Source organism: Mustela nigripes, chromosome 4, assembly GCF_022355385.1.
Source record: "Mustela nigripes isolate SB6536 chromosome 4, MUSNIG.SB6536, whole genome shotgun sequence".
Lineage (NCBI taxonomy): Eukaryota > Metazoa > Chordata > Mammalia > Carnivora > Mustelidae > Mustela > Mustela nigripes.
The window spans coordinates 184,727,461-184,734,880 of record NC_081560.1 but is presented as its reverse complement, the minus strand read 5'-3'; the positions used below and the strand labels follow the sequence as shown (position 1 = coordinate 184,734,880).

Below are 7,420 nucleotides of genomic sequence, written 5' to 3'. Positions count from 1 at the left end.
CCTTAGCCTTCCCACTGGAGATGTGAGCCAGTCCTTTGACCCGGCAATCCCACTTCTAGGACTTTATCCTACAGAAACATCTTTATGAAATTTCAGAGAGGAGGTTATCCCTTGTGACAGTTTGCAATAACAAAAGATTGGAAATAATCCAAGTGTCTAGCAATGGGGCTATGAATGCTGCTCTATGAATGCGGGCCATCTCTCCATGTAGACCTGCAGGGAACTCCAGGTCATATTAAGTGGCAAGGTACTTAAAAGAGTACATGTAACCTCCTTTCTCAGGTGTTAGAAAGTGGACGAAATAATGGCATGCATTTCTATTTCCTTCTATTTGTACGAAGTATCCCTAGGACGATTAACAAGAAGCTAATATTAAAGAGTTGCCCAAGGTGGGGGATACCGTCTGCATTGCTTTGGGGCAGAGGAGGAAGCCTGCGTGGGATGTACTTTTCATTCGTAAATGAGTCAAAGGCATTAACTATTTACAAAACAAAAAAGTTGTTTGGGGGAGAAAGTGTCAGAGAGAAAAGTAGTTCTACAGACTTATTTAAAACAAACAAACAAACAAACAGCTAGATATTTCACACAATTGGAAGGTTTCCAAAGTTCCTTCAAATATCACATTTGGAAATTAACAAGAAAACTGGGACTGTCTTTCAATAACCTGCCCAGTGGGGCACTGGGCTCCCTCCCTGGGTTTATCATAAGCTTCCTTTAGAAAATTAAACACATGGGAAAGTGTGAGCAGAGCTTGTTTATGGTCCAGAAGAAGGCCAATCCCGCCTGACTGTGCTTCCCAAACTCCAAGGAGCCCATGAGAAAACTCTAGGGTGGTCATGGGTAGGGCCGGAGTGGGAACAGTGTCTGTGCCACCCAGGCAGCCCTTTCACTGACTGTTAAAGAAGTTGCCTTTTCTAAACAAGATTTACTCTAGCAGGTCCCACTTGCGCTGCTCCCTGTTTAACTTCTCTAGCTTTCAAAGTACAATACCGAGTTACTTAGGTTTCAGCAGGAACCTGTAGAGGATGGGAGAGTCAAGGCCAGAGGGTGATCATGAGGACTTACAAAAGAGCCTTTGCTCTAGATAAAAATAATGTTTGTAAATAAAAATAATAATGTAAATAAAAATAATAATGCTGTCACGGGTTGAACTGCTGGGTAGCTTCGAGGCAGCTGGGTGTTTTAGAGCGTCACATTTGTCTGTGATCCTCAGGACAACCCCCTTTTACGAGGTGGGTAAGTGAGCTGTGGGGTCTCAGGCTCCCCAGCAAAGAAGAGGAGTCAGGGTGGACTTCTGGAGTGTCCGGCTTCCAGTAAAAGTTATCCAAGTTTTGGCACTCAGAGTCGGCCTTCCTGGAATCAATAAAAAAAAAAATCATTGCAAAATACACTGAGTTTCTTAGTGCCTTCATAGATAAGGATGTAAATATTTAACTATTACTTGAGGTTTCTCTTATTTTTTAAATTAATGAGCAATGCAAATGGCTGCAAACTCCCTACTTAAATTTTTGTAGGGCACCTGGGTGGCTCAGTCGATGAAGCATCGGCCTTTGGCTTAGGTCATGATCAAAGAGTTCCAGGATGGGGCTCCCTGCTCAGGGTGGGGAAGTCTGCTTCTCCCTCTCCCGCTGACCCTCCCCCTTCTTGTGCTCTCTCTTTATCTCTAGATAAATAAAATCTTTTTTTTGTTTGTTTTAAAGATTTTGTTTATTCATTTGACAGGCAGAGATCACAAGTAGGCAGAAAGGCAGGAAGAGAAAGAGAGGAGGAAGCAGGCTTCCCGCGGAGCAGAGAGCCCGATGCCGGGGCTCCATCCCAGAATCCTGGGATCATGACCTGAGCCGAAGGCAGAGGCTTTAACCCACTGACCCACCCAGGAGGCACTGTTTTGTTTTGTTTTGTTTCATAAATAAAATCTTTTGAAAAATGTTTATAAAAATTTTTGCTTTAACTTTTTTGTACTCAGTTGAAATTCCTTTTTTTTTTTTTAAAGATGTATGTATGTATATATATATATATGTATGTAGTATGTATGTATTTCCGAGAGCAGGGAGGGGCAGAGGGAGAGGGGGAGAGATCTCAAGCAGACTCCTTGCTGAGCAGAGAGTCTGACATGGGGTTGGATCTCAGGACCCTGCGATCACCACCCTGAGATCATGACCAGAACTGAAATCAAGTGTCAGACACTCGATCAACTAAGCTACCCAGGTGCTCCTGAAATTCCTTCTTCTGATGATCTCAAGCAAGGAATTTGTTGGGCAGAATACCTAATTCCTTTGGTCTTCCATTACTTATTTCTTATAACACTGGGTGGTACCACCCTTTACCTTGGAGTCTTGGATTTCTCTTTAAAAGTATTAGATTAGGGTGCCTGGGTGGCTCAGAGGGTTAAAGCCTCTGCCTTCGGCTCGGGTCATGATCCCAGGGTCCTGGGATCGAGCCTCACATTGGGCTCTCTGCTCAGCGGGGAGCCTGCTTCCTCCTCTCTCTGCCTGCTTCTCTGCCTACTCGTGATCTCTGTCAAATGAATAAATAAAAAATTAAAAAGAAATAAAAGTATTAGATTAGGTTTCTAAAGCTCCTCAGCTCTAAAATCTACCATGTACTTACATCTCTAATGCACATGTCCAAAATACCATATTTATTATGTTTCCATATCGAGAATTAGCTGACTTTTCAGCTTCAGGAGCTGAGTCTCTCTTAAAACACTTGCTGTCGAGCTGATGGAAATAGGCTTCACCTCTGGATAGATGAGCTGAACTGGCCTGGTTGACCTCCATCATCTTTCTGGTATTTCCCATTCTCTCTCTACTTAGCCTTCCAGGCACACAGGTGTCCTCCAGCTGTTGTGACCAGTGCCCAAGCACCTCTCAGAGTCTCCCCTTCTGGACCCAGTTGTGTCTCCATGAGATATGGAGATCTCATGACCCATGCTAAGGACTGGTCCACCTCTTTCGCTCCAGCACTCAAGTTTATAAACTTACCACACCCAGTGATATTCCTTCGGCACTTAGATAAGTGACAAGGTGTTAATGGACAATAATGCTTCCAAGTGACCTCTTTTCTTCAACCCCAGCTTCTAGGGCTTAAATCTAGTAACAGCTTACCAGCATAAGAGTGGGGAGCGCTTTGGGCAGCCTGGGCTTTTAGAATCCCAGGATTATACTCCCATAACAGCCACTGGCTCTGCCCCCAGGAATGCAGTGTCGAACAATCATTCCTACTAAGCACCATGAAGATGCGTTCTGCGAGGTTGTAAAGATCCTGCAAAACAGGCTCAAACTTCAGGAACTTCAGAGTGTCGGTGGGATGATATGATATAGATAGAGCTAGAGGTATATGGCGGTGAAACAAGGATGGCAGGTGGGTGGCCCTGTGGCCTTCGTCACCAGGGAATGTGTCATGAGAAGGACAGGAGCTGCAGCTAGGATTTTCTTGTTTTTAAATGTATTTAATTAATTTTAGAGAGCGAGTGTGTGCATGTAAGCAGGGGTAGGGGCAGAGGGAGAGAGAGAGAATCTCAAGCAGACTCCCCACTGAGTGTGCAGCCATATGCAGGTCTTGATCCCACAACCCCAAGGTCATGACCTGAGCGGAAACCACTAGTTAGATGTCCAACTGGCTGGGCCATCCTGGTGCCCCATAAAGCTAGATTTCTTTCTTTCTTTCTTTTTTCTTTCTTTCTTTCTTTCTTTCTTTCTTTCTTTCTTTCTCGCTCTCTCTCTCTTTCTTTCTTTCTGATCTTATTTAAGAGTGAGAGAGAGCATGAGAGGGGAGAAGGTCAGAGGGAGAAGCAGACTCCCCACGGAGCTGGAAGCCGGATGCGGGACTCGATTCTGGGACTCTGGGATCATGACCTGAGCTGAAGGCAGTCACATAATCAACTGAGCCATCTAGGCGCCCCGCAGCTAGGTTTCTTAAGTGGAGTTTGGCGGCTGGGGAGGGAAAGTAAGTATTTCTGGCAGGTGGACTCTCCTATCAGAATCAGTACTTCAACTGCAAAATTTCTGCATCTCTGCCTATTGTTCCCAGTTCAGAACTAAGCTCAGAACTTCTCCCCGCTATTCCTCTGCGGTTCCCCTTACTACTTTGCTTACCTCGCTCCTGCCAGATCCCTTCTGGTCTTAAAGAAGTTTACTCTCCTCCAGATGCAAAGATTTGCCCTGGCTCAGGGCAGTAGCAGCAGGAGAGAGAAGTCATGTACGTTGTCGAGGTTTTTTGTGTGAAGATATCTTTTTAGGGTGAATGGAACCTGGGGGAAGGAAAATTTCTCCTGCTGGGTAAAAATCACCAAATACTTAGTTCCTGAGTCTCTTCATGAGGTTTCTCTTTGGCTGTCAGCTTGGATTTTTCCTTTTTAATCAACCCAAGGTCAAGGTCAAGTATATGTAAGCTGTACTAATAACAAATCATAACAAGTTGGACAATGAAGGGAGCAGTGAAGAGTCAGGGGCCTGTAGAATCCATAAATCGTTTTTCTGGTCACTGAATAATTGAGAGTTGCCTATAGGAGAAAATAAAGACGTTTTCCTCTTTTTGTATAATTTTAGCTTTTTTAGATGGTCAAGGTAATTAGTTTCAGTTCACTCCTGTTGAAAGAGCACTTCCTGAACTTCTCTTTTCTCACTAAAGTGATGCATGTGCTCTTGCCTGATTCGAAACTCAATGCAGAACCAAAAATGTAGGCACACAAAGGACTTTGTTGAGTGAACTAATGAAATTAATTTAGGTGTTGGGTATCTGCTGTAAGATCAGTCTTTTTTTTTTTTTAATAAAGATTTTATTTATTTATTTGAGAGAGAGAGAAAGAGAGCATGAGTAGGGGAGAGAGGCAGAGGGAGAGGGAGAAGCAGGCTCTCAGCTGAGCAGGGAGACCCACATGAGGCTCGATCCCAGGACCCCAGGATCATGGCATGAGCCAAAGGCATGCACCTAACACTACTGAGTCACTGAGGTGTCCCTACTGAGTCAGTCTTCATATTTCCCAGATTTATGGCTCCTGAATAGTTAATTACTTGAATCTGTGAATAGCTGTAGAAGCTCAAAAATCTTTGGAAAGTATGTTCTATTTAAACATTTCTAGATTGTACAAGTAAAAAACTTACAAATAGAACAGCTCTTTCTTGGTTGAAAACAAGCCGCTTTCCAGTCCAGTGCTCCAAGGTCATATTATGCTGCAAAATTACCTGGTAGTAGAGAAACCATAAAATATTATCATGTTCTTTGTACCTACTGCATTTTTCTGATAAGAGAGAAGAGATAAAACCCAGACATTCTTAGAAGTTTCTTACATATGGAAACTTTTTTGTTAAGGAGCATCTTGTCTGTGAGACCAAAGGCAATGCAACATACTTTGATGTTACACTCAGATCTTGGGTGTCATGTGCCCCTTCCTGAACTCAGAAACACCTGCCCCTACTTGCCACGGCTTAGGAGAGGATTCCTGGGCTCTGTAAGATATCCAAAAGTGGGTTTGGCATGGTATACCTGCCCAGGTTTGTAGAACAGGAGCGTAGAGAAACAATTCCTCTCTGACTTGCTGGGTAGAATGACCTAACTTCCAAAAAATCACACTGTGTTCAGGGTTGTGGAGAGACATCAAAGAAGTAAAAGGCAAAGTCCTGCTCTCACCTGCTCTCAGGGAGCTCCAGAGAGTGAGTGGCCGTAACAGCTGGAGTAAGTGACCTTGGTTTGGGGTGGGGGAACCAAGGGGGACTGAATCCCTTTTCGTGTCTTGCTCTGGACATCTGCAGAGGGGGGCTCTGCTGTTTCAGCTCTGCCTCTGGGCCCACTCAATTTTCGACCCTTGACCTTGCCGCTTTGACTTTACTGTCTACTCAGCTAAGACGAATCTTAGTTGCTTATGTGTGTTCAATGTCTTGCATTTGTCTCTCTATCCCACCTACTCTCCAGCCTTTCCCACCGGGTCTGTGTTCCTGGAGAGTAAGCTGCCAAGACTTCCTTAAAGGGACTCCCTAGGTCTCTGGCTTCCTGATGTGTTCAGCCCATGGACCACTCTGGCAGGAAGTGGGAGGTCTGGATGCTTACCACCTCGGCACCCGCCCAGTGGGGTCACTGATGACCACAGCTCAGGAAGGTAGCCTCTTCCTTCTTCCTTTCTTTGGGTTTTGGGAACCAGTCTAGGGTTGACAGTGGTGCACTGACTCCAGGTTACTTCTCCATCCTTGTGGTTCACCAGTCAATGTTTAAATAATTCCTTTAATAAATGTACCCCAGGGACGCCTGGGTGGCTCAGTTGGTTGGGCAGTTGCCTTCGGCTCAGGTCATGATCCCAGCGTCCTGGGATCGAGTCCCGTATCCGGCTCCTTGCTCAGTGGGGAGCCTGCTTCTCCCTCTGCCTCTGCCTGCCATTCTGTCTGCCTGTGCTCGCTCTCTCCCACTCTCTCTCTGATAAATAAATAAAATCTTAAAAAAAAAAATGTACCTCAGATTTTCAAATTTGGAGCGTGCCATTTGTTTCCAGCTGGGATCTTGACTGGGCACAATGCTTTCTTTTCCTCTCTTTCCCTCTTAGATTTATTTATTTATTTTAGAGGAGAGAGATATTTCAAGCGGACTCGCTGCTGAGCGCCCAGGCTCTATCTCACCACCCCGAGATCATGACCTCAGCCAAAATCAAGAGTCGGTGCCTTACCGGACTGCACCACCCAGGCGCCCCTGACCACTATGGTCTAAGGAAACGTGGTGCAGTCCTTTGTCCCAGCATCTGTCTTGGACTGTGCACTGAGAAGGGAAGTGGCACATGGGGCTGGGCTGCCTCTCACCAGTGGAGTAACCCTGGGCAAGTGGCCTTCCCTCGCTGTCTGGTTTCCATTATGTAACAAAAACGGTGGAGGCAAAATGACGTCCAGGTCCCTTCCTCTTCTCATACGAGATTGTCCTGGACCGTCCATCTTGAGTTCCGAGTTTTAATTATGGCTTGTGGGGGGCGCCACAGACAAATTACACGGGGTGTGTCGCGGTCATTTAAGGGTCTGCTCACAGCCACGAGGAGGTCGGCAGTGCTTTCCAGCTGCCGTGATGACTTCTAGGGGTGGGTACAGAAGCGTAGCAGAGTTCGAGGGGTCCCGCAGCTGTGTTTGGGATGTATCTGGGTGGGCGTCCCCCAGAAGGCCCTGCGTGGCAAGGGACTGGGAGCACGGCCGGGAGCGCAGGGCTGGAGGTCGAGCCGGTCATCCAGACACCCCTGGAAACATCACGAGCCCGAGGCCCAACAGACATTCCATCCTTCCGGTCCTCGTCTTGCCCGCAGCGAGCGGCCGGCCGAATGGCCCCGACCAGGCCGGCGCCGGAGCGCAGGCCCCCGGCGGCGGCCCCCAGCAACCCCCCCGCGGAGCTGCGAGAGAGGCTGGAAGCCGCGGTGGGAGGTTGGGTCCGCGCGGAGCGGCAGCGGGGCGGG

At 46.8% G+C, this 7,420-nt stretch overlaps 1 long non-coding RNA gene across 1 annotated transcript; it reads right to left on the bottom strand.

Annotated features, from left to right (window-relative positions):
- Nucleotides 1–417: 417 nt before the first annotated feature.
- LOC132015440 (uncharacterized) lies at nucleotides 418–7,335 on the bottom strand. The gene is made up of 3 exons (XR_009403683.1): nucleotides 6,049–7,335; nucleotides 5,106–5,186; nucleotides 418–1,353 (listed from the first exon to the last, which is right to left on the bottom strand). It is a non-coding gene; the product is annotated as an uncharacterized LOC132015440 (long non-coding RNA).
- Between the last annotated feature and the right edge of the window lie 85 nt (nucleotides 7,336–7,420).